Source organism: Tauraco erythrolophus, chromosome Z (genome assembly GCF_009769465.1).
Source record: "Tauraco erythrolophus isolate bTauEry1 chromosome Z, bTauEry1.pri, whole genome shotgun sequence".
NCBI classification, from domain to species: domain Eukaryota; kingdom Metazoa; phylum Chordata; class Aves; order Musophagiformes; family Musophagidae; genus Tauraco; species Tauraco erythrolophus.
The window spans coordinates 56,962,986-56,990,654 of NC_141496.1; positions in this window are offsets into that span (position 1 = coordinate 56,962,986).

Below are 27,669 nucleotides of genomic sequence, written 5' to 3' on the forward strand. Positions count from 1 at the left end.
GGGGTTGCGCCTTTCAGCACAAAATAATGTTTGCGAAAATACAATATAAAACAGGGAGAAATCAACTGCAGCTCAACGTTTAGGTTGTCTTTGGAAAGGGGAGAGTAAACTAGAATCTGATTGCATGTCATATATCTTTAATGTGACCGTAAGCTAAAACTCTGATTCTGACACCTGGTGTCATAATAGTTGGTGGCGTAATGATAAGTTTCTTTGCTCTTCCAGGCTTTTACTATAGGCTGTATAAAGTAAAGTGCAATTTGACCTTAAACATCAAACTTTAGAGTCCAAAATCAGAAGTGTTTGCATGTGTGAGTAATAGTACCTGGTATTTAGGCAAAAGCAAATGAGTTATTGACATAAGTAATAATATGTGAACTTTTAAAAAAATCAGGTATTTCTTTTAATACTTGTTTCTGTAAGTTAACTTTTTGATCTAGTATCAGCTTGGGTTTTTTTTAAGAAGAATGCACTGATTAAGTTTTGAGACCCAATTTCTGCCTTAAAGGACATCTCCCTTCAAATTTCTGTTCCTCTCATGTTAAAAACTGTATCACATAGTAGTTTTTCATAGAATCATAGAACCACAGAATGGTTTGGATTGAAAGGGACCTTTACAGATGATCTAGTCCAACCCCACCGCCATAGGCAGGGACATCTTTCACTAAATTAGTTGCTCAAAGCTCTGTCCAGCCTGGCCTTGAACAATTCCAGAGATGGGACATCCACAGCTTTTCTGGGCAACATGTTCCAGGGTCTCAGCACCTCATTGTTAGAAATTTCTTCTTTAGATCTAATCTAAATCTACTCTCTTTCCATTTAAAACAGTTGCCCCTCGTCCTATCTCTGCAGGCCTTGGTGAAAAGTCTCTCTCCATCTTTCTTTTACACCTTGTTTATGAAAGGTTATTGAAAGGCCACAATGAAGTCTCTTTGAAGCCTTCTCTTCTCCAGGCAGAGCAATTCCAGCTCTCTCAGCCTGTCTTCACAGGAGACGTGCTCCAGCACTCTGACCATTTTTGTGGCCCTCCTCTGTACCTACTCTGGGCTGTGGCCCCCAGAGGTGGATGCAGTACTCCAGGTGGGGTCTTGGGAAAGCAGAGTAGGAGAATCACCTCTCTTGCATGGCTGGCCACCCAGCAGCCCAGGCTACAGTTGGCTTTCTGGGATGCAAGCGCGCATTTCTGGTTCATGTCCAGTTTTTCATTGCCGGAGATCCCCAGGTCCTTCTCTGCAGGGCTGCACTCAATCTCCCAGTCTGTACTCAGGTGCAGGACCTTGTCCTTGGTCTTGATGAACCTCGTGAGGTTCCCATGGGCCCACTCTTAAGCCTGTCAAGGTCACCCTGGAAGGCATCCCTTCCCTCTAGCGAATGAACTGCTCAGCTTGGTGTCATCTGCAAACTTGCTGAGGGTGCACTCAATCCACTGTCTATGTTGTTAATGAAGATATTAAATAATATTGGGTGCCAGTACAGACCCTTGAGGGACACCACTCATTACAGTTTCCACTTGGACATGGAGCTGTTGACTATAACTCTTTGGATGTGGCCATCCAGCCAGTTCCTTCTCCATTGAACAGTCCATCCATCGAACCCATGCATCTCAAATGTAGAGGTAAGAATGTTGTGGGGGATTGTATCAAAGGCCTTACAGCAGTCCAGGTGTGTGACATCTGTAGCTCTTCCCTTGTCCACTGATGCAGTCACTCCGTCACAGAAGGCCACTAAATGAGTCAGGCACAATTTGCCCTTGGTGAATCCATGTTGGCTGTCTCTAATCACCTCCCTGTCTTCTATATGTTTTGACATATCTTCAAGGAGGATCTGTTCCGTGATCTTCCTGGGAATGGAGGTGGACTGCATCTGTTTATAGAAATTATGTGAAAAAACGTTTGGGTACTTGCACTGTTAACTTGTGTTGTGGAAAAATAAGGATCTAAAGTGAAGGATGTTTCTAATACATACTTGGTGCTTTCTAATTTGGGGATATGCTTTCTAATTTGGGGATAGTGTTGCATCTTGAATGTGTGTGAAGTATGCTTACTAAGTACATGTGTACAGCTGTAGAGCTACGAAATGGGACCTGAAGATCACAATACACTTAAATGAATGTAGGTCATAATGCAAAACTTTTGTGTGCTTTGCTGTCTGAACTGTCGTACTGATGTGACCTGGAGTCCATCCCTCCCAGAGTACTCTCTCCTATGCCTCTGGCTGGTGGCCACCGTCAGAAGAAATTGGCAGAAATGGTAATTGGCAGAAACGTCATCTGTACCAAGGTCAGCATGACAGCCCTTTCGGGGCTAGAAAGGCCCACCAAGGGCAACCTCTTGTCTGGGTCTCACCCGCAAATGTTTCTGCCTTTGTAAGGCTATGTGCAAGTATGTTCCACAGCTTCATTGTCTGCTCATGTGAGAAGTGCTTTGATGTCCCAGGCAGCAGGTGTAAAGCAGTGAGTATCTTCTCGTATGTTGTCCTGCGGGAGAAATGGCAAATTGTCCCTCGTTGGTTACCCTTTAGGTCATTCTATTTGTAATAGATGGTTATCATAGCCTTTCTTTTCCATCATGCCCGCCCCTTCATGTTTCCCCTCACTGGATGGAAGCCACTCTGTACCGGTGAGCATCCTGCTGCCCCTCTTCCTTCTCTCGCCTTCTGAGGCTGACTGAAGGAGCTCTCCATACAGACACTCTGTTGCTGTGAAGGATGACAAAATTCTGGGTTTTCCATCTTTCCATAGTCCTGAAACTGTATTTGCCTTCTTGATTGATACTGAATATTAAGCTGACGTTTATGAAGCTTCTTCGGCAGTGTTTTCCACACAGTCCTGATAGTTGTAAACAAACTGTGCACATACAATGTTCCCCCACCTTGTGTGTTATTTTGCATTTGTTGAGCTTCCTCTGCTCTTTTACCTAGTCACTTAGTTCTGCGGGCCTCCTGCAGCAATTCAGTCACTTCTAGACATGAATGTTCTGAGTAGCTTCACAGGTAACACAAACGTGATCAGTTTTTTGTTTGCTTGCTTTTCCAGATCTTGGAGCAACTCAAGTTGTAATGAGATGCAGTAAATCTCTTTCTGCTGTTAAAATGTATTTTTCTTCCACTTTCTTTCCCCTCAGTCGTTTGTTAAACCATAATTAGCTAGTCAAGAACTGAAAACTTTTACATGTTAGTACACCCTGTCGATGACTCATGTTCTTCTCTGTGTGAGCCCAGTAGTCAAATAGACTCAGGAGACAGGATTCTCTCTTCAGTAGCCGTGACTTCTCCCATCATATAATCACCATTTGTCCATTCATCTACCAAACCTAGTGTTGGCTTAAAGCGATAGATTATGGGGTTGAAATTTCCAGTTTGTTGTTCCTAGACCAAATCTCCTTCTGCGGACAAATGCATCATTTTCAATTCTTCTGTTTCAGAAACTGGTATAAATTACAGGTTTTATGTCACGGTTAGCACTCCACAGTTCCACTTTTGGATTCTTTGTAAGTGTCTTGGCCAGTATCAGCAGGCTGTGGCCTTTCATTACTTTATGGAAATACTCATAAACTGAACACTTTGTCTTAGATATGAAGACAGTCCCTCAGACTCATTTATTATTTTTTTTTAAAGATTAAATTTTACTGGTTTGAGAATATAGAAGTAAATTAAAAATTTAGTCTTTTTTTTTTTCTACTACAGCTTTATCTTACATTCATTTAAGATGTGCTCTGCTATGCAATTACTTACTCTATTGGACAGAGACTTGACGCTACTTTAAATGTTTATCTATATCTTTTGATATATCTGTTTGTATTTATCTCATTCTGAGTTAAAAAATTTATTTGGCTGTTGGTGTTACTTGAATACTTAGGATACATTCATTACAGTACTCTATGGTGCTTACTGCAGCTTCTTAAATAAAAAAAAACACAGTCAGAGGCGAATGCTTTTTTTTCCACTGCAATGGAAGTGTCACCTCTCAGAAATACAGTTCAGCAGTACTTGCCTATCCAGATACTTATTTTTCCAGAACAAGTTTCTTCCTACAAAACAGCACTTTACAATGTAGACTAAGCTAAGAATGGTGTGGTATTGTGTGGATCTTTGTGCAATATAGCTGTTTGGTGACTACTGTGTGATTTGCAAAGCTCCATGCAGGTGTGAATCATGTAGACACTTTTTAGATCTAAAGCTTTAACAAAAAAGGCCTTGTTTAAAAATATTCTGAAATGTAAATGTGATGTCTCTCTTTTTTTTTTTTTTTTTTAATAAAAGCTGAAAACACAGCAGCTTGGCCATTTGCATTATTATATCCCAGCTCTGAAGTACCCTGGTTGAAATAGTATTTCTTACAATAGGTGACAGTAGACAACTTGCAGGGAGAAAGCACTGCTTTTGGTTCTCAAGTCTGCCCATATACCAGCAGCTCTAGTTTTTGGAGGACTGAAGAGCCTAGTTTGGACCAACTGCCTCATCAGGCTTTGACTTAAGATGCTGACGTTAAGAACATGGCTGCCTGAGGCTCCTTCTCCAGGCAGGGGAGGAAAATATGTGTCCGGAAGGAACTTGGCTCTTGGGCATTTTCAAGGGAATCTACCCATTAACAGAGGGAGGAGATGATGCTTAGCTCTGCAATGTGGGTAGCCCGGTGTCATGGTTTGATGTGGAGGGGGGGGTGGTTCTGGTGGCAGGAGAGGGGTTTTGGTCCCTGTGACCTCCCCGGTTTTGGAACCGGGTTAGGCTTAGTTCTGGCCACCAGATCAGACTGCCATCCCCCTCGGGGTTAAGCCAATAGGGCGCCTCTGCGAATTGCCCTATTTAAGTCAGGACAAAGGGACCGGAAAAGGTGCTTTGCCCAGGATTGAGGAGAGAAGGGAGGAGGGCACTGCCCCCGCTCCCTGGCTCCTGGCCGGGCAGCTGCCTGCGTTGGGCTGGCGCCGCCCACGGAGAATGGCGGCGGCGGAGCCAGCTGGGGAACTCAGGGGCACCCCGCTCCCGGGGTGCCCACTGGGCTGAGTTCACCTGGAGAGGACTGAGATCTGAGAGAAACAGCTGCATCGACACCAGGTCAGTGAGGATGGAGCGGGAGGAGGTGTGCCGGAGCTGAGTTTCCCCTGCGGCTGATGGTGAGATAGCAGGCTGCCCCCCTGCAACCAGGACGGCCTCGGTGGAGCAGAGACCCACTCGCAGCCCGTGGGGAGAAGATGCCTGAGCCTGAGGATGGTCGTGTTGGGGTGCACGGCAAGGCAGAGAGGCATCTGGAGTCTGTGTGACGACCCGCGCCGGAGCGAGTGGCTACAGCTCCCTAAGTATCCGAGACTGTGGTAAAGCCCACACCGGAGCAATCTGTGGGGAAGGATTGTTTCCAGTGGGCTGGACTCACGCTGGAGAAGTTTGTGGATTTTATCTCGTGGGTAGGGGATCCATTGGAGCAGGGGAAAAGGGTGTAAGGACTCCTTCTCCTTTAAGAAAGAAGCAGCAGTAACAGCACGGAATGAACTGACCTGCACTCCCCCAGTCCCTGCCCCCTGTGCTGCTGGGGGGAGGAGGTAGAGCCGGGAGGAAAAGGAAAAGGCGGGGGGGGAAGGTGTCGGTTTTAAGATCTGGTTTTGTTTCTTTCTGTCCTCTCGAGTAATCGGTTTTTGTTTCCCTTTGTCCTTCTAAGTAATCATTAATAAACTGTTTTGCTTTGAGAAAAGCCCCGTCTGTTTTGCCCAGGACCATGGTTGGTGGGTGCTCCCTCTGTTATTGTCTCAACCCTCAGTCCCTTTGTTTTTTTTTCTCTCCTCTCTACTTTACTGGAGAAGGAGAGACTGTGTGAGTTTTAGTTGCTGGATCAGCCTAAAACCACGACACCCGGCCAAGAGTCCCGGGTTAAGTTGGATGGACCTGCCTTGCTCTGCAATTCTGAAAATTGGTGCTGCTGCTTAAAGCTGCACCTCTTTGAACATCCAGTGTTTACGTTTGCTGATGCTGCTGCTTGCAGGACATTCTGAGTTCAGGCTGCTGGTGGTTGCACCTGCGAGTGCTGGAGGCTGTCTTCACAAGGAGCATCCCGTGAGCCGTGATCGTGCGGTTACAATATATCTACATGTACACCTACAGAGGGAAGGGCTCATGCTCCTGGGAAAGCAGGAGCATTGAAACCAAGGGCGGTATTCTGCTGAATTTTCCCAACTTTCTGATTCGACTGCCGTCCTCAAGTGTGTCGTTCAAAGGTGTAAGTGACAGGTTTGTTTATTGCTTGAACCCATGCTGCAGAGACAGAAGGGTGGCTGAGGAAGTACTGGAAAAGGGCTTGGGCTGAAGAACGTTCTTGGTGCCACGTCAGCAGGGGAACGCAGAGCTGGCTGGGGCATCCCGAGGTGCTTGCCATCAAGGGAAGGCTGAGATGGTGCGTGCTCTTTGGCTCGGTTCCTATTCAGTAACAACTTTCTGAAAGTGTATTTTGAGATTTGGAAAAACAAACCGTGCATCTGTGTGAGAGAGAACTTGGGTTTGCGCTGGAGTCTCAAATTAGAAAGGAACAGCTTTGACTTGGCCTGAAGGATATTGCTAGCTCCTTGGCAAAATAATAAGGCTTTTTGTGTATTTATTGCCCAACCATAAACATTGCACTGGGCAAATCCAACTCGGCATGAAAGGGTCCGTTTGTTTTAGCTAGCTTGCCTGGTTTGACAGGCTCAGTCGTTGTTCTTAACCCTTTTATTTCTCCTGCCTCCTGTCTACATAAGATATTTATAAGGGAGAAATGGGAGGCTCAAACACTATCAAAAACTGTTTCTCTCAAAAATTTATCTTTTCCTGCCTGTTTATTAAATTCTGTCTCTCTTTTGCTCCATCACACCCATCTCAGCTCAGCTTTGGTGCAGTTACTGGATTCCTTACTCTTTTCTCAGACCTGGAAACAACGGAGCAGTATCCTCTGCTCTCCATGCAATGTAACCGATGTAGGAATGAGGAAAGAAAAATACGTAGCTATCCTTAAACCTTTCAGAAAGAGATGGAGAGAAAATGCCCTAGGTAGACAGAAAACTTTCACCTTGGAAAAAAAAAAAATTGCAAATGGTTTCAGAGGAGAGGAAAGATTACTATTTTCTTCCTTGGGGTCCATGAGTGACCATTCTGCATGGGTGGTGGAGCAGGGCAGAGTGCCAGGCAGGCAGAGGAGGTTCCTGCTGGTGCTGCTGAACGTTTACGACCCACAACACAAGTTAGCATGTTGTCCAGAAACGGCTGGTTTTGGGGTTGGTAACCCACTGTGGCCTGGTGGGCTAAACTGGGGGGAAGTTCAGTGCAGTCCTCCCAGTTCCTTCCTATACGGCATAATGTGCAAATGACTTTGTTTCTGCCTCAGCTTAAGTAAAAACATTGTATTTGGCCTCTGTCTGTGTCAGTTGAGATGTCCATCTCCCACAAAAAACTGTTGTCTTAATTGTTGTACAGGTATCTGTTCATCCTTTTTTAAATAGGGAACTGTGATATAACTCTTACGAGTAGAATTTATATTAATGCAATTTAAATGGATTGTCATAGTTATGTAGCATGCTTCAAAAGCACCATAACTAAACCAGTGGAATGAAAAAATTTCTTTTAAGAAATAATCACATAAATACTCCTTCGGAACCAAGTTAAGTGATGAATAAAGATTAAAAATTTAAGAATTCACTTGAGAAGTCATTTCATAAGAGAATTGCAGGGATCTGAACTAACTACTTGGCTATGGAAAACAAGCAGCACTTCATTTCATTCATCACTGAACCTACCTATATATAGACGTGGGTATATGCATTTACATTTGTGCGTACATGCCTGTCTCTTTTTTCTGGTAAGTTATTTGGCTACTCATGAAATTATTAGGAAGGTCAGAAAACACTGAGGTTCATTCAGATAATACTGACAATTGTTCTTCGAGCTGTCTTATTCAGGATTTTCCATATTGCTGGGCCAAGTGTGCTCACTGCATCTAGGTATTTAGACTATGTGAGGTGGCAGAGAATGGTCCCTTCCTATGCGCCTGGGAGCGTACAGGGTGAAAGGGCTGTTTACCTGGGGCGGTGCTGGTGGTGCATCTCCTGTACATGTGAACGCTAAGCCAGAAGAAGGTGTGACAGTGCACCTCGGCAGTGCAGACGGGATGATTTTTCCTCATCTTTTCCTCACTGAACCTGCAGACACCACAGACACTTGACACCTCCCTCCTTGCTGTTTCTTGGGACTGACAAGGCTCTGGAGTTGGGAATGATGTTAGGGGACATCTTTTGATCCCAATTCTTGCATTTCTGTCCTGGCAGAAATAGTCTGTGGCCACATCCACAGGCCTCCCACATAGGGTCTGGACGCCCTCAGCATCTATCTGTGGGAAAGAAGCCTTCTCTGGGAGCTAAATGGCAAAAGAAGCTGGTTTTGCATAGTCCCTCAGGACTTTGGCTGGATTTGTCGCTTCTTCCCTTATTTGGAAGATGCTGGGTATCAGGCACACCCTGATATTTCAGGGTGTTTATGCAGGTGTGAATTCATTCATTTTCCTGCCTCACGGGGCAACAGGCAAACCCTCACACACAGAAAATCTGTCTCAAAATGTTACGTGATGATTTTTTTTTTTAATGACAATAGAGTCCATTTCAGAGAACTATTGAAACAGAAAAATAAAGATCAAGAAGGATAAGACTGGGACTTGTCATGGGAAAAAAAATCATTTATAGTACCAGGTTTTTACTACTTTAATTTTATTGGTTTTTTTTCCAGACATAAAAAAATATGAAAAATGTATTTTCAAGACACTAGCAAGGAAAGGATATACTGGTAAAATTTATCCCTGGAAATCCTATTTCTTCTCTAAATACCTTAATTAACTTGCTAATTCACTTTTTTTTTTTTTTTTTTAACTTTATGCCGCTTGTATTTTGCCAGGCTCCATGGAGACAGTCTGGCATCACTTTGGGCCCCATCCAGTTCAGCAGCCAGCATCTGGCAGTGGCAGCACCCAGCCTGGTGTATTACTGCTGTAAGCAAAAGGCAGTAACATAGGGCACATGGATTTGTGGTGTAAACGCACTCAAGAGTATTTAAACATGAGTTTATCTTCCTGCGCCCCTTTTTTAACTTGCCGTTGGAGCCGCTGGTACAACAGGACACATTAGCTTGGGGGACCTTTCCTCAGGGCCCTGCCACCCTCTTTTGTTGGGTCCCCGGTGCTTGTTTTGGAGCTGAATGAGCAGACCGAGCATGTGAGTCGGCTTCACTTTCATTTACTTTCTACTGTCTCCCTCTTTATTTAGGTTTTCCTTCTCAGGTTCTCCTATCTAGCTCATTGCTGGATTTCTAGTGTTAATACAAACAGAAGGGGTTTTTTAGAGAAGCAGTGTGAAGAAGGTGCCCTTAGAGTCCACATAATCACTTGCGCAGTTAATATAGATGGTAAGAAGAAAATACTAATATGCAGTCATTTACAGTATTGACATACTGCCTGTTTTAGTATTTCATTATACAAAATGATTAAAAAAAGTCTTAAACCTACTTTATGAGCTTGGGGTTTTTTTTTAATTTTAAAGAAGACCTAACGCTACTATTTTTAAAAGTATAGTCCATATTGTTTAAGAAATACTAATTTCTTAATTGTAATTTTATGTTTCTAGTCCAACTATTAACCATGCCTGTTTTCTTTTCAAAGAGGGGGCAACAGCAGCCAGCATTAGCACCAGCTCTCAGCTGAAGCTCCTGCTGCAGCTGTTGTGCCTCCCCTCGACTCAACCCCGGTCGCTTTGGGGGAGATCTTTCCTCACAGGACCTCTAGCTCCAGATTCGTCCCAGTAAGGCCAGTCACATGTTGGTGAGACTGGAATGTGTAGCAGGGCAGCAAGGAAGAGATGATGAAATATTTTTAAGAACGCATAACCAAAGCACATCGGCTGATAAGTAGAAACTGAAATAGTTAGGAGAGATGAGCTATGTGGTTTCACAGCAAACCCTTGGCAATATTTCCTGAGAGACAGGCTGAGCCTGCTTTGTTCAGCTCATGTGTAGTCAGTGTGTGCTTTGCTTTATACAATCTGCGGTCTCACAAATATCCATTTACTTCTCAAGGGAGAGGCGCAAGATTTAAGATTGTATGAAGTGCTCTTTGACATGGGACCAACCCAGGCTTTAATATATTTTCCAGTGCTGCTGGTAGCATTGGGCTGTCCCCCACAGAACATATAAGGAATGCAAAGGCACAAGGGCTGGCTGCTTTGAAGTAAATATGGGAAATGGTTCTTCTCCTTTGAAATGCAAACCTGATGGCAAACTGCTCCAGTGGCTGCCTTTCCCTTTGATATGGCTCATACAATGCAAATGAATGCTTAAGAGTGACAATCAAAGGGCTTTGAGAAGCAAAGGACCAGAGAAAACATATTCTTACTTTCCACAGCTTTTATATTAAGCAATACTCAGCCTGTTGAAATAGAGTTCAACAAGTAGGTCTGCAGAGACCAACTTGTTGGAAATTAAGTTAAAAGCTTGCAACTCCCCAGGGCGACTCAGTGGATGATTATTCTGTGTGTCGCTGTTGAGATCAATATTGCTCACATTTGCAATGTGTTTGTAATGAGAAATTTAGGTTTGGCTTTGCCAACTTCTACACAGATTGTTGAGAAATCTGCTGGCAGTTCTTAAGATGTCATTAGGGTGAACTCTGATTTGAGAAGAATGTTCCTTATTGATATGAAAAGATTTCTTAGTCACTAGTTGACATTTGGTCCTGTTGTGGATTTAGCAAAATGTGAATTTTTTATACTTGGTTAATTGTTTTTAGAATGATACAAAACTTTTCCCCCTTCCTGTGGTTCCGTCATTTGCTGATGATACCAAAAGGAAAAGCAAGTTCTGCTGAGGAAAAAAAAAAAAAAGGCAACATTTTCTAATTTCAAAACAATATAACGTTTTATTAAAAAAAAGACAAAGGTCTAGGAAGTGACCACAATAGCCTATGGGTTGCATCTTCTTGGAAAGCAGATGTCTGATCCAGGCATAATTATTTCTCCTTTGTAGTCCAGACAGAATTTTAACCATGTTCTTTAACCTGTCATAGCTATTGTTATGATTTGGATTTATCCATTTTACAAAGAATTCTTAGGTTTCATTCACATATTTACATCATGGGCGAATAAGACAGAACATGTTGAGCACAAATTGGTTGAAGTTATGAAGTGAGCTTTGTTGCCAGGCTTGCTGAAGCAAATAAGAAATCAGAGGAAAGCAGCTTTAAGTCAAAATACTGGAAAAGAAAAAAGGATGTGATCATAAATTTTGTAGAAAATTTAGGAAGTGTTATAGCCTTGTCATACAGAAGCCTGCCAATTTTTGCTTGTCTCTTCCACAATTGCGGTACTGACCAGAACATTTGTATCTCTCTGCCCTTTCCCTTTGTACAGTAGGTTCAGTCTAAATGCTTGCAAAATATTTTATATGTTGACATAAATAGTGGCAGAAATATTTAACAGATAATTAGGTTGCTTTATTTAACAGCTGAGGCCTTCTGTCTTATCAAAGTGATGAAACCACAATATTGCAAGTTATCAAACCATTTGCCGAAGAGAAAGGAAAACCCTGCTTTACACCTTCATTAACAAGCTCTGACTTGATCCTTGGGTAGTTATCCTTTGACTGTTAACATTAACAAGCTTCAGATTCTTTAAGTTTTGTGCTAAGTTTTGCATATTTAATTATCAATACCTAATGCTGGATTCAAAATAAGAGAGAGAAAATATGTGATGAGCCTCAATCTGAAAATATAATCTAGTCTTTCTCATTTTGAAACAGCTAATTTCCCTCCAGGAAACCTGTGTTTAAGAAAGTGCCTTCTGACAAAACATTGACTGATCATTTGCTTTTGCAAAACATCTTCCATACAAGGTTGTGTCGTGGTTTTAGGCTGATCCAGCAGCTAAAACTCACACAGTCTCTCCTTCTCCAGTAAAGTAGAGAGGAGAGAAAAAAAAAAAACCAAAGGGACTGAGGGTTGAGGCAAGAACAGAGGGAGCACCCACCAACCATGGTCCTGGGCAAAACAGGCAGAGCTTTTCTCAAAGCAAAACAGTTTATTAATGATTACTTAGAAGGACAAAGGGAAACAAAAACCTATTACTTGAGAGGACAGAAAGAAACAAAACCAGATCTTAAAACCGACACCTTCCCCCCCCTCCCTTCCTTTTCCTCCCGGCTCTACCTCCTCCCCCCAGCAGCACAGGGGGCAGGGACTGGGGGAGTGCAGGTCAGTTCATTCCGTGCTGTTACTGCTGCTTCTTTCTTAAAGGAGAAGGAGTCCTTACACCCTTTTCCCCTGCTCCAATGGATCCCCTACCCACGAGGAAAAATCCACAAACTTCTCCAGCGTGAGTCCAGCCCACTGGAAACAATCCTTCCCCACAGATTGCTCCGGTGTGGGCTTTACCACAGTCTCGGATACTTAGGGAGCTGTAGCCACTCGCTCCAGCGTGGGTTGTCACGAAGACTCCAGATGCCTCTCTGCCATGTCGTGCACCCCAGCACGACCATCCTCAGGCTCGGGCATCTTCTCCCCACGGGCTGCGAGTGGGTCTCTGCTCCACCGAGGCCGTCCTGGTTGCAGGGGGGCCGCCTGCTATCTCACCATCAGCCGCAGGGGAAACTCGGCTCCGGCACACCTCCTCCCGCTCCATCCTCACTGACCTGGTGTCGATGCAGCTGTTTCTCTCAGATCTCAGTCCTCTCCAGGTGAACTCAGCTCAGTGGGCACCCCGGGAGTGGGGTGCCCCCGAGTTCCCCAGCTGGCTCCACCGCCGCCATTCTCCGTGGGCGGCGCCGGCCCGACGCAGGCAGCTGCCCGGCCGGGAGCCAGGGAGCGGGGGCAGTGCCCTCCTCCCTTCTCTGCTCGATCCTGGGCAAAGCACCTTTTCCGGTCCCTTTGTCCTGACTTAAATAGGGCAATTTGCAGAGGCGCCCTATTGGCTCAACCCCGAGGGGGATGGCAGTCTGATCTGGTGGCCAGAACTAAGCCTAACCCGGTTCCAAAACCGGGGAGGTCGCAGGGAGCAAAACCCTTCTCCTGCCACCAGAACCACCCCCCCTCCACATCAAACCATGACAGGTTGTCAAAGACAAAGCCAAGCAAATGGAAAAAAAAAAAACCACCAGCTTTGGGAAAGTAATTTAAACCCATCTTGCTTGCATTAGCTTTTAGACCTTATTGCAGTAACTTCATAAGTTCCAGAACAGACCCTGAAAGAAGCCAAGAACACATTTCCTTCAACTCCAGATTACCTTTCTGTTGGAGGGATATGAGTGTCTGCCCACATGGATATCATGGAATGACGAAGATCTTTACTTTCCAACAGCGATGATCTATAGCACATTAAAAAGAAAACCTAGATTCCTGCAAGGAAATAGTTTTAGACTCCTTTGTGTTCAAAAAAGATCTCCTATTTCCCTCCTCACTCACCTGCATATTTTACTTCTAACTGCATGAACATTTTAACACACAGTGACGTCCAGTGGCTGGACTTTTAACCTCCGAGATCATGGCTTTGGGCAACTAGCATGATCATCTCTGCTTCTAATTAAACACTCGCATTCGGTTTGAAATAGGTATTTCTCCAGCTGAAAGCCAGGTTTCTGTAGCATTGTGCAGTCTGCAGCCTCCTAGGTCTGACAATTAATATAATTAAGTCATGAGCTTAGTTCCATTAAGTTGCTGTCTAATTAAACTGTGCAGCTGGCAATCACAACACCTCTTGTGAACTGCTGTGGGTACAGGACAGTCAGAACTCTTCTTAAACAGAATTTCTAGTGAAGCAACACATTCAATCCCTTAGTCTTCAAAGCTGTTGTATTTTCAGTAAATACTGGAAAGCAATAGGTAGACACTGTAAGTTAGTGCCTTAACTAGTTATCTATTTTTAAGAGAAACACGCGGGAAAGTCTGCTACAGGAGACCCACTGAAAACATGAAGCATGTAAAACATGCTGTAACAACTGTAACAAACATGTAACAACATGTAACAAACATATAACAACTGGGGAAAGTCTCGCGCTCACTAGCCCTTGTCCTTATGGGTGACTTTAACCTACCTGATGTCTGCTGGAAGTATAACATGGCAGTCAGGACACAGTCTAGGCGATTCCTGCAGTGTGTGGAGGACAACTTCCTATCACAACTGGTCAGTGAACTGACTAGAGAAGGTGCTCCCCTAGACCTGCTGTTTGTGAACAGAGAAGGTCTTGTGGGAGATGTGAAGGTTGGAGGACGCCTGGGGCATAGTGACCACGAGATAATAGAATTCTCAATTCTAGGGGAAGTTAGGAGGGGGAACACCAAAACGGCCAAGCTGGACTTTGGGAGAGCTGACTTTGGGCTGTTTAGAAGTCTGGTTAATAAAGTCCATTGGGAGACAGCTCTCAAGGGTAAGGGGGCACAGGAGGGATGTTTACTACTCAAAAAGGAAATTCTGGAGGCACAGGAGTGAGCTGTCCCTGTGTGCCGGAAATCAAGTCACTGGGTTAGAAAACCAGCTTGGATGACAAAGAAGATTTGGGAACATCTCAAAAGAAAAAGGGATGTCTATAAGTCTTGGAAGAATGGGCAGGCATCCAGGAATCAATACAGGGAGGAAGTTAGGGCATGTAGGGAGATTATCAGGGGGGCAAAAGCCCAACTGGAACTTAGACTAGCCTGCTCCATAAAGGACAACAAAAAGTCCTTCTATAAATACATTAATAACAAAAGGAGGGCTAAAGATCACCTCCAGCCCCTACTGGACACAGGGGGTATGTTAGTCACTAGGGATGAGGACAAGGCTGAGGTCCTTAATGCCTTCTTTGCCTCAGTCTTTAATAATAAGGTCAGTAGTTCCCAGGTGAGCTGGCCTATGGTGTCTGAGAGCAGGGAGGGAGAGCAAATCGAAGCTCCTGTGATCCAAGAGGAACAGGTCAAGGATCTGCTTCATCGGCTGGATGCCCACAAGTCTATGGGGCCTGATGGTATCCACCCGAGAGTCCTGAGAGAGCTGGCGGATGTCATTGCCAAACCCCTGTCCATTATCTTTGGGCAGTCTTGGCTCACTGGGGAAGTTCCGCTGGACTGGAGGCTGGCGGATGTTACCCCCATTTACAAAAAAGGGCGGGAGGAGGATCCGGGGAACTACAGGCCTGTCAGTCTGACCTCGGTGACGGGCAAAGTCATGGAACAGGTTATCTTGAGTGCTATTAATGAGCACATACAGGTTAACCAGGTGATCAGGCCCAGTCAACATGGGTTTATGAAAGGCAGGTCTTGCCAATCAACCCTGATCACCTTCTATGATGGGGTGACCCGCCTGGTTGATGAGGGAAAGACTGTGGATGTAGTTTTCCTTGACCTCAGTAAAGCCTTTGATACAGTTTCTCATAATGTTCTGGTTGAGAAACTGGTAACTGCTGGCCTGGATAGGCACACCCTCCTTTGGGTTAAAAACTGGCTGGATGGCCGGGCCCAAAGAGTGGTGGTAAATGGGGCTAAATCCGGCTGGAGGCCGGTCACCAGTGGGGTTCCCCAGGGCTCAGTGCTGGGTCCGGTTCTGTTTAACATCTTTATCAATGACCTGGATGAGGGGATTGAATGTACCCTCAGTAAATTTGCGGACGACACCAATCTGGGAGGCTGTGTCGATCTGCTCGAGGGTAGGGAGGCCCTTCAGAGGGATTTGAACAGACTGGATCATTGGGCTGAGGCCAATGGCATGAGCTTTAATAAGGCCAAGTGCAGAGTCCTTCACTTGGGGTATAAAAACCCCAAGCATCCCTATAGGCTCGGGGAAGAGTGGCTGGAGAGCTGCCTGGCGGAGAAGGACCTGGGGGTGTTGGTTGACTACGGGCTTGATATGAGCCAGCAGTGTGCCCAGGTGGCCAAAAAGGCCAGTGGCACACTGGCGTGTATCAAGACTAGTGTAACCAGCAGGAATAGGGAAGTGATCCTGCCCCTGTACTTGGCACTGGTGAGGCTGCACCTGCAATATTGTGTCCAGTTTTGGGCCCCTGGCTTTAAGAGAGATATTGAGCTCCTGGAGCAAGTCCAAAGGGGCTGGAAAATAAAACTTATGAGGAGTGGCTAAGGGAGTTGGGGTTGTTTAGCCTGGAGAAGAGGAGGCTGAGGGGAGACCTGATTACAGCCTACAAATACTTGAGAAGGGATGGTGGGGAGGTGGGGGAAGGGCTCTTTACATTAGTGATGGGTGACAGAACAAAAGGAAATGGGTATAAACTTAGTCAGGGGAGATTCAGGTTGGATGTTAGGAAGTATTTCTTCTCTGAAAGGGTTGTCAGCCACTGGAATAGGCTGCTCAGGGAGGTGGTTGAGTCCCCATCCCTGGATGTGTTTAAGAATAGGGTGGATGATCTACTTAGGGATATGGTTTAATGGGGATTAGGGATGGTTGGACTCGATGATCTCTAAGGTCTTTTCCAACCTAGAAATCTATGAAATGAAATGAAAATGAAAGGAAAACTGTAGCACCAGAGCCCATTTTCTGTGCCACTGGCAGTGTTCTTGCTCATTGCATGTGGCACACAAAAGTTGCAGCCTTTTGCCTGGTTTGTTTTTTTACTAGCATTTTTACTAGCATTTTACTACCAGTCTGATGGTTAGTAGAGGGTGCTGCTGTCCAGACATTCTGGACAATGGGGATTATACTGGGGACTCTTCCAGGGAGTCTACGAGGCAGATGCCTGGGGTGAATTATTGAGGAAAGATTAGATGAGACCACATGGGGATTCCTTCTACAAGAGTGCTGGCAGGGTCATGCACAGCATCCTGGCCCTGGCATGGCTGGCTGGCAGCTGAGGGGCACTGCTGGGCTAGGCATGCTGCCCCACTGAAATGCAATGTACTGCACTGTTTGAAGTCAGTTACTGAATTGCTGCAGGTGGTACAGGTATAGATGCATTAATTTTTGATGTATGGATACATGAAGCTCTCTCTTAGAGTATATTTCAAGGTGAGCAAATATAAATCAGCTACTACAAAGGCAAAGAATTTCTAAATTTCACTGAGGAAAAAGAGGAACAAAGAAGACTGAAGCCTAGCAATATCTGAACACTCTGCTCCAAAGGGTATCCTGTCTTAAATAGCCACAGTGCCAGCCATTTAAAAACTGTTGATTCAAAGCATAAGGTATTTGCTTTAACCTCAATGTCAATGTGATGAGCCATGTATTTGAGATAGGTAGGGTTTTTTAGGAATGTGACCCTCCCTATGACTTTGGAAAGAGTCACATGGACACAGCACGTATAAGTGTGGCCCAAAATGGCCTTCTCTGAGGAATACCCCAAACGAAATCCTGCCATGTCCAGAGCCGGCTTTTCCAAATCGTGACTCACAGAACTCAATCAAAGACTAGGAAAGCCCAGTGGCAGGTTTGTGAGTGTAGCAGGAGCTGCTGTCTAGCAGCAAGGAGAGGCAGCCCTGTCTGTCGACTTTCAATAAGAAGAACCGAAAAAAAAACACCAAAAAACCCGAAAACAACAACGAAAAATATCGCGTACTGCTCTGCCTCTTTTTTCCTCCCGGCTTTCTGAAAAGCACCATCCGGGCCGCCCTTCCCGGTGCGCTGTGCCGCGGTGCTGCCGGCAGAGGGCAGAGCCGCACCGCGATGCCGCCGCCGCCGCCGCCGCCGCGGGGCCCGGCGCTGCGCACCGGGGCGGCTTTGGCCGGGGTAGGGTCAGCGACCGCCTTCCCGGGCCGCCGGCGTGGCGGCAGTGGCAGCGCTGGGGTGCTGCTGCTGAAACAGCCCGGCGTGTCTTGTCCCCAGTTTAAACAGGGGCCGCTGCCTCCCAGGAGTAACACCGGCGCACCCCAGGGGCTGTGCCCCAGGAGCAGCTGCTGGGCTCACAGGTGGCAACAGAGGCAGTTGGTTTGCAAAGTCTCCCTTGTGCGCCCGGTGGTCGCCTTTGCCGGGTCCCCGGGAAGGTTCCCAGCCTCATGGGAAGTACCTGAGAGTGCTGCAGCCCCTCTGAGAGCTCAGAAGTAGCAGCGAAATTGCTTTGCCGGCAGGTTCCCACCCTGAGCAGAAGACAGCGAAGCCGAAGTCTCCCCTGGATTGCCGAAGAGCTGCCGAATCCTTACTTACCCATGTCTCCGATGCAGGAGGGCAACAGGTGAATCTGTGAAATGCATCGCTGGCAGAATTCGGCACCATATTGGTGTGGCCGTTCGCGTGCTATCCACATGTGATAGGAGATGCAGGATTACACATCTCACACCCTGTCTGCTTTTGTTGCACTGGTGCTAAGAAAACTGGTTCAAAGTGCAAGAACAAATTGCAGGATGTATAGACTTGGTATGCATTAGGTGTTAGTCAGAAAATACATGAGCTATAGATTTTTTCAGGGGTAAAAATGCTCCTGTACTCCATTTAACTAAGAGAGATTTCAGCCCAGCAGGCAAACCCATAAGAAGGTCGCAGTGAAGACAGAGGAGAAATGGAGGAAAAGCATATCTGTTCACTTGGCAGTACTGAGGAGCAGGCCTGTTGACAACGAAGCAGATTTCTGCCTGAATTTGGTTAATGCAGCCACCAAACGCACTTCAGGCCTACAGCTCAGCTCTCTTTAGAAATGCCAAAAGCAGTCAGCTTTGTGCCACCATACACAGGAGCGACCAAAATGGGGTGTTGCACTGTGCGATAGATCTGCTTTCTCAACAACTGGATCAGCGAGTGATCAGGGTTTGCTTGTGTGAGTACACCAGCCAACATGAAAGCATACACACCTTGTCACTTGCTGAAAGAGTGCTGAGTTCTGAGCGTGCCTTTGAAATCAATTTTTTTTTTTCCTTTAAGAGTAGAAAAAAGTTGAACAGATACCAACTTCCTTCCCTCTGCATCCCTCCCACGTTCGTAGTACAGAGGCAGAGTCCTGTTGGCAGTGCCAACTGTTCCCGCAACGCTGACGCACTGCCTTTGCTCCCCTGGCCCTGTGCTTGCCGAACGCGGAGGGAACAATATGGTCTGTGGGCAGCAGCCGCCTCAGGTGAGATGAAATGGATTCTTCCTCTGGCTGAGCAAGCAGGAACTCTGCTCCGATTGTCTCAGCTGGAGGCTGTTCTTGGCATATGTTCATTACATTTCCAGAAGGACGTGCAGCTTGTTCTAACACTGAACACTCAATTTGCAGTCACTGTGTGTCTGAGACGATAAATAATTGTAAAACCAAAGAACTCGGAGAAGACCATACCACCATTTCTTAAAATGCTAATGGAAATGTTGGTAGAAAGGGGACTCAACACCCACTTACACTGCAGGCTCCCCAGTCAAGAGGACAATTTCTAAATTTGTTGTCTAGATGGGCCTGTAGCCATCTAAAGCAGTTCCTCAGATACCTGAATCTCTTTTGATGTCTTACTAAGCAGTACAAGTGTTCGGGTTTGGAAAGGAGACCTGCAAGGTGCTGCTGGCTGGCAAGTATACCGGCAAGAATATCTGTATTTTTTACTTTTTCACAACACATAAAAGATGAAAAATTTTCCATGATCAGCTCAGCCAATGATTGCTTCATAATAAAGAGTCAAACATTAGAATAATTGGCCCAGAAAGGTCCCAGACGTGCTGTGAGGTGGGACCATTGATAACTGTGTCCTAACAAAGGGTTACCTAACATGTCCTTAGCCCTCCCTAGCACAGGAGTTTCCACAGGTTCCCTAGGCAGTCATGGTAGTGTCTCCCTCACCTGTAGCAGCATGGCTTGCCTGATGGAGTTTTATGAGGGTCTTGAACAAATGACCGCTTTGTCTATGCAGAAGTCTCCTGAGTTTTTTAAGACTTTTATCACATCCCTTCCTCCGAATGACCCCTCCCCATTTTCCTTAATCTGCCTCCAAAAGTCATGCTTTCTAGCTGACTTACTGCTTCCCCCACCCTCACTCTGTTTCTAGACCCTCTCAAGCAGCTCCTATTTTTTGGAAGGACAGTCCCGAAACTGATTCCAGTCCTGGGGAGAGCAAACTGCTTCACATCTCATACATGCAAGCCTGTGGGTTAGACTCTGAATGACCAATGTCTCTTTTCCCACACTCTTAATGACTTTCTGTCTGTAAATTTCAGCAGATATATGTATTTTTTTCTGAAACAGGAAAGAAAATGAATATAAGAAGGAAATGGCTTCTTTGGGCACAGACCAGAAACCTTCCAGATAGTTAGACACATGGAAGTTATAAAACTAGTGTTTTTGAAGGACTCGACCAGAATACTGTTATTTCACCTGACATTGCCAAGCCAGTCTCTCAACATCTATTGATATCTTTGGTTTTATCAACTATGTGCTTGAAGAGGGCTGTGGGAGGAGAATAGACTGTTTTTGGCAAGTTCAACTATTGAAATGTCCCCAAGTCTTTTGTGGCTCACATTTCCATGGGATTCAGCATGCTAACTCTGTATTTCCCCATGTATTTTACCTGCTTTTCCTGTCTTTGTACTTTTTTTGTGGCATATTATTTCCTCAGCCCCACTTAGAAGCATCACGAGTCTACCCTACAATTAGCACAGAAATTGTAGTCATCTCTTCCTCTCTGACACATGCACACTCGTTTCTCTGAAGCATCTGTGTCTTATTTAAGGACTATGCCGTCAGCACTGTGACATGATTAAGTGAAGAACGGATCTGTTTCAGGTCAAAGCTGCTAAGTCACATTTTCTGTACAGAATAACGATGTACTTCTTATTAGAGTTGTCAGCAGCAGAGCTGGCTTAGGACTGTTTTGGCCACACTGCCACCAGCTGCCCCTTCCTCCCACCCTCAAGCCTATTGTTTTTTAAGAGATGGTGACTTACACGGCAAGGATGAAAATGAGCAACATGCAATGAGAAAGGGGTAACCTCTTTGGCAATGAAACCACATTATGAAAATGTAACATGCAATTACATACTAGATGCTCTACAACCAATTACCACTAGAGGCATACAGTGATCTTTCTAATATTTTTTTTCTTGTATGATTTATTTCAATCCTGATCTCTTCTGTTTGGCATTGACTATAAGCAACATTGCCAAGTTTGTGGGATTCTATCCATTATTATACTGTAATTTAAAGAGATAAGCAATTTTCTGATAGCCACACTAAGTAGCCCACTGGGAGCCTGAGCACTAGTGATCACTGACCTCCAGAGCGGGGTCCCCTCCATCAGTACGAAAGCCCAGCATCTTATTAAAAATAGCTGTTTATATATTGCATAATAGTATGGGAATTGATTTTACTCCCCGAGTAGTTTCTATAGGTGTTTTAAAAGTCTCTTCTGGCAGTGATTTTCAGCACTGTGCTGCCTACTCTTTAGATCTGCTGATGTCAACTCATGAAATAGTGGAGAGCTTTGTTACAGTCTGTGTCAGGAAGTATAACTAAAATAATCCTGACAGGGTGACAAGACAGGGCATAACCCCCTTCAGGCTCCTTCCGAGGGACTCCTGCCTGCTCATGCACATCAGGGCGAGTGAAGGTAGCCGGCTCCCGGGAGCAGTGGTGGCAGGGTGGCTGCGTGGGTGCTGGCTGGCCAAGGGTGGCTGCAGAAGTCATTTTGTATAGACTTTGCATAGAAATGTTGAGTTTGTTTTTCAGGACAGTTCTGAGAGGCAGGCTCCCACGTGCATGAATTGTGTATCTGGCTGGGTAACAATAGGAAACAACAAAACATTTGCCAGGTTCTAACTTTGCAGAGGTTGTATGCAAATGCAGATGTTTGATGTGGTGTATGCTTTTGTGTGAGAGCAAGTGGGTGTCACTTAAGCGTTCTGTGAGATCTATCTATTCCTGGGTGTTTATACAGATACCCTCATAACGGTCCTTAGTGTATAAGTTGCTGCCTTTAACAATTGGAGTTATTTGCTATCATTCAGCTAACATTGGAAAATTCTCTCTTACTCTAGACTGACAGGCAAAGAAGACTTTATAATCGTTTCTCTGCTTCAGGACTTGATGTTATCACAGTTACTGCTCTGTGAAGGTAGTTGGTAAGAGGAACAAAAATGGATTTTTTTTTCTTTTAAATTTTTGTATCATGACACTTTGGTGTTTGTTTTGAATTTCAGTGAAGAGTTCCAACTTTGGTCAGCATTGTACTGCTTCCACAAAGGAAGATTTCATGAAGACGTTGCTTTTTTGAAGGACAAACACACAACTGTTTCCAATCAGTTTCTTAATGAGTATATCCACAGCTCAAATACAAGAGGCTGTATTTCAGACTACACAAATACTTGACTGTAGTCCCATGATCAGATATCTGTGCGTACCAAGCACCTATCTACTCGTGCTCAGAAATGGGTTGCTGCAGTGCTTCTCAGTCACTGCTGCTCAGCCACTTGGTGTTCTGTTGAACTCAGCAAGGTATCTGTTGGGGCCTTTTTAGCAAGGTGAATGTTCTTTGGACAGAGCAAGATGCATGGGATGGTGACATTTGCTTTGCTGAGATGTCTTTTAAGTATTTAGTGTCCTGCCATAATTTTTCGCTCTTGCAAAAAACCGCTCTAGAGGCTGAAGTGCTTCCTCATGATGCTATACATTCAGCTTGGATAATGAGTATGTAAGCTTCCCTGTTAGTCATCCTGGCCCTAACTGATGCCTATTGCATGAGGAATGACAGAAAATTTTGTTGTACTTTCATATTCATGCTTGAGCCTTGGTTTCCCCACCTTGGAGGCTCCTGTGATACAGTAGGTTTCCCCTGGCAGTGAAGGTGATGTAAACTCTCCCTTCCTTGTTCATAGTACATGTCTTATGCTGTAAAGCACTGCATACTTGGGACTTTGTGCAGCTACACTGAGGTCTCCCTCAGACTTAAGGCTGATCTACAAAGCTTTCTATGAAGTTCAGAATATTCCTAAAATTCAGTACCTGCAGTCATAATGGCCAATACCAATTCAGCTAGCGATGGAGCTGCCAACTTACTTGCATTTTTTACTGCTAGTCTGGGGGAAATCCTTGCATGGAAGTGGAGAGTACTGTGGTGAGGATAGGGAGTGCACTCACTTGCTCTTGACCTAGTCCTTGAGTCCCAGCGAGCTTGGGGCTTACCTGCTCCAGAGCTGGGCCTGTCAACCAGAGAGGATTCGCCAAGGGGTGAAACCAAAGGATTTGGGTCAACACTCCTGTTAGAGGGGGCAGAGCCCTGCAGCACACTGAGCTGTGACACCGTCCCCATTTCAGGAAATATACCTGATTTCTTAACTTGGATTACTCTCAGAAAATTGACACATACACAAAGGGTGCTGGAGGGCATGGTGACTTGGTGAGCTAAGTACTTGTCTGTTATGCTGAGAAGAACACTTTACTTTGCTGATTGAATAAGAAGTAATTCCCCGAGATTCAAAGAGTTGTGTCCATCTACTCAGTAGTGAACGTGGCCCTGTTTTGCATGTCTCTACACAGCAGATATTCAGTTCAGACTCTGGTGTCCTCTCTAGATGTGGCAATATTCTGGGACTTCATTTAAATACAGAAAAAAATGAGGTTCTGGTCTCACTCACGGTTCTGCCTAAAGTGAAATTCTGTGCTGATGTCTCCTGTTTTCTAATTCAGGGACTATCTCAGTCTATTATCAGCAAATGTCGTTTCCCTCAAGTAATCTTGCCGCAATTCCACTGGCCAAGACAAGGATGTGTGTCTGAATACCCAGCCTGATCAACTTCAATAGTTTTTCTCCTTAGCGTGCTTCCTGGCATAGCCTGGATACGTGAAACTCATTCTCCTGGCAGTTCATACATTCCCTTGCTGGTCGAAAACACAGGAATGAATATTAATAAAAGAAGCAGAAGGCCTCCCACAGACAGGATCACAGCCATCAAACAAGCAGATAGAACCAGTCACTACCTTCTTACCTTTCAGTTCACCCTGTATTGCTGGATGGAAGGTGAAAATAGAGCTTTTTCAAGCCAGAAAAAAATCTGTGCCCTTCCAGTAGCCAGCCTTGCTGCACACCTGGCCACTGTCTTCCACTCCTTTTGCTTTTGAGTCTCTATCCTGGATGAAGGACGTAGTGGCCTAGTAGATAAGCTAAAAAGAAGAAGGTAAAAGGCACAGTGCAGGTCACTTCGAGAGATAACCTCCCCAGTCTGAAAGGCTGCCTGTGCCGTGATATTTATATAGATGTTTAGTGCAGAATAGTCAGTATTGTTCATATCTTTAGAGATTGATAACTAAATAATAATAAACACATTAAACCATCTGATTTCTGCAGTGGATACCATTGACTAATGCTCAAGCATGGAGGAGAAAGTGCTGAGCAGGCAGCATGCAGTGATTTACTGTGAAAAATACATTTTATTTGCAGTTACTAGATACTGGAAAAATAAACATGAAGTCTGGGTGCCTCAGCAGAGAGCTTCATATCTGGCTTTAGTGTGGCTGAGATGCTCCTCACTGTTCTCCCTTTGGTCTTACAGGGTGCAACAGACCATATCATGCCAGGGCCTTGTGACCATGGTGCCACGATTCATTTCTTTCTTAGCACGTCTTGACTGGAAATGCTACATGGCTTGGTGCATTTTTGCTTTCATGTTATAAAACAAAGTGAGGCTGTCTTGTGAAAACTCCCTCTGAAGATGTCAGTAACATGCTTAGTTTGCAGTATTGCCCGGAAAATTAGCAATAAGTCTGTTACATGAGGAATCACTGCATAAGGAAACGTAGCAGATATACTTATCTGAGAATATCTATGTGTCTTACTTTGTCATTTTCATTTAACAATTGGGATTTTCAAGCCTTCTAGCAGTCTGACATGTATTTTGTTATAAGTACTAATAATTTTATAGAGACTAATTACTATTCCAGTTTATTCTCCCCTCACCAATACTCTTTTCTGATAAACTAGATTTTTTTGTTATCATCATCATCATAAGTTCTGGAGAAAGAAGTGTTTTAATGGGTGTGGTTGTTGAGGAATTCATAATGAAGAGGGCTCTTTTGGAAGCAATGAGATGGTGTTTGGAACAAAGAGGGGACAAAACCTAGGGTCCGGAAAGGAAAATTAACTTACAAGAAGTCAGAAATTTAGGACTCCTTCAGTCAGAAGGAAGATGTATGGAGAGGGGTAAATCGAAGCACAAACAGCCTGCTGATGCTATAAACTGTTAAGATTCAGATATTGGTTCAGAAGAGAAATACGACGTAAGCAATGTGTAATACTGTCAGGAGAAATTATATTTGAGAGGGACTTGTTTAATTTACTCAATGATCTTACACATCGAGTATGTGCTTAATCCCCCTAATCTGAGCACATTTTAAGGGGCAAATCCTCTTCCCTGCCCTGGGTATATTGACTCACGCTGCTTTGCCAACATCCAGGCTTTTCTTCACAGGGACAAGTGACAAGCCTGAGGAATTTTGCAGAAGTGCCAATTGCAAATTTCTCAGCAGAAGACTGACTGCACCCTAATATGCATTAAGATTTTGAGGAGAGAATAGCCAAGAGGGGTGTATGAGAGCAGTAGGGATTAATGAGATACCATCTCCAGCCCTCAAGCTAGGTAAGGAAAGCACCGTCAGGTAAGAAAATGCACAGGTTCGAAGTCCAAGTTTCTCTAGCCTCTTCCATCCTTTCAACTCCAACAAGGGTACCAAGATGACTGAAAAATGTTTGTGTTTGTAGCAGACATCTCTGGGTCATGTCTACAATTTCTTGTGAATTTATAACTGCCTATGTTCCAAGAGACTAGGGACAGTATGAAAGTCATGGCAATATTTTTAGAAAGGTAAGTGAAATGACCTGAGTAATTTTAGGTCAATCTGGCATTGATTTGTGGCCAAAAGATGGAATGGTTAAAAGATTGAAGTAGAATTAACGTCAGTCAATAAGGCCTAAAACAAAATAGGCCTTGTCAAGTGTACTTAATTTAATTGCTTGAGATCACAGGTTTGGTTGATAAAAGTATAATAGCTTTCTTGGGCTTCACTTTTTTGGACACATGCCAGTCCGCTGCATTGCTTCCACAGCCTTGGCCATTGCCCGCTTTAGGATTTTGAGGAGATTTCAGGTGTTGTCCCCAGTTTGGTGGCCTTTATTTGCAGCTGCCTGACCCTTGGCATGCAGCTGACCCGGCAGCCTTGCCTCTAAGTCACAAATACCTTCTCCGAGAACCCCAGCTAGCCGAGCAGCTCTTTGGAGCACAGCAGCTCCCACCGTCTCTGCAGCATAGACATGTTTTTTTTTGCTTAGAAACTGTTCTTCCTGAAATTGCCACATTCTTCTGTCATCTAGTGTGGATGCAGTTACTCATGTAAGTTGCTCTGGCGACTTAGGTTAAACTGAGTTTAGATGCTCTCACATTGAAAGGGGTGGTGGAAATGTGCGCGGTTAGGAAAGTGCCGCGAGAATGTTTTGAAGTCTGATCCATGGCCCTACAAAGGGAGATTTAGCAGCTTGGTCTCTAGCTTATTTTTATGGTACAAAAATGCTTATCTAGGGTGTTGTAGCTAACTCTCTGTATTCTTATAATCTATTAAACAAAATCATAGTGAGAAAGCTTAAAAGCCAAAGTGAGAAAATACATGCGTTGAGCAATCCTATCAAGGGCCAAGATAAATGGTCAGTAGTTTGGGAGGCTTATGCCAGTTGAGTGATGTCTTTCTCCACGATATATGTAGATTGGCTCCAATTTGGGGGCTTCTGGCAGAAGGTACTTGATGTCATTTCATAGCTTCTGCTGTTTTGGCTTCAATACACTTATGAACCAACCAAACATACAGCAGGAAGCACCTACCGTTAACTACAGAAGTACTTGTCTTCTCAGGTCTGATTCTCAACTGAAATGCCTGAGCTCACACTAAGATATACACTATGCTAGATCCTCAGCTGTTAAGGATTTATTTAGCAACATTGACTCATCTGAGGCTACAGTCATTAACACCAGGTTAATTTTGCTTGTGAGAAGGCCAATCAAGGAAAGGCAAGCACTTGAAATTCACTTCTCTTTGGTATCTATATTGAGCATTACATGGAAATTTTTTATCAAAGCAGACATGTCATCTCTTGGGAACAAACAGAATTCTTTACTTGCCTCCTCTCTAACTTCAGTAAACTTTTCACTTACTGCTTCATAACCTGGCTGACTAGATTCATTTGTCATACTGCCCCTGTAATTCAATGTTCAAATCCAAACATGACAAAAGGGAAATAAGTAATGTACCCTTTCCCGTGTCCTAAACCTCCAAGGCCTTTTTTTTAACCACTACTTTGACTATACCTACTGCTTTAGTACAGAATAAAAACAAAGATACATGAACAAAGTCAGCTATTCTGTCAGCTCTACGAGGCCAGTATTTGACACAGACAGAGGAGTACAAACACACAAAATTCAACCAGTTGAAAGGGTAATCCTGTTGGAAGTGAGACTTTCAACATCTATCTAGGGCATGAAAAGTGCTATGTTCCACTGGGATTCCCACAAAGATACTGAGCTGAATTAAAGATTCACTATGTTTTTTAAGGCAGTGAGAATTAAGCACACACTTAAAAGTTTTTCTGACAGCTAATGTATTTGAAAACTTACCTGAATAGAAACAGCCAACTAAATCAGGGGCCTGTAAGATTTCTGCTGGTATTGCATCCATAGCAAAATGTATTCTACAAAAAAAACCCAACAGCCCTACTATCTCTCTTTATGTTCAGCATCTCGAAATCCTTACTTATTTTTACCTCCTGTCATTTGATAT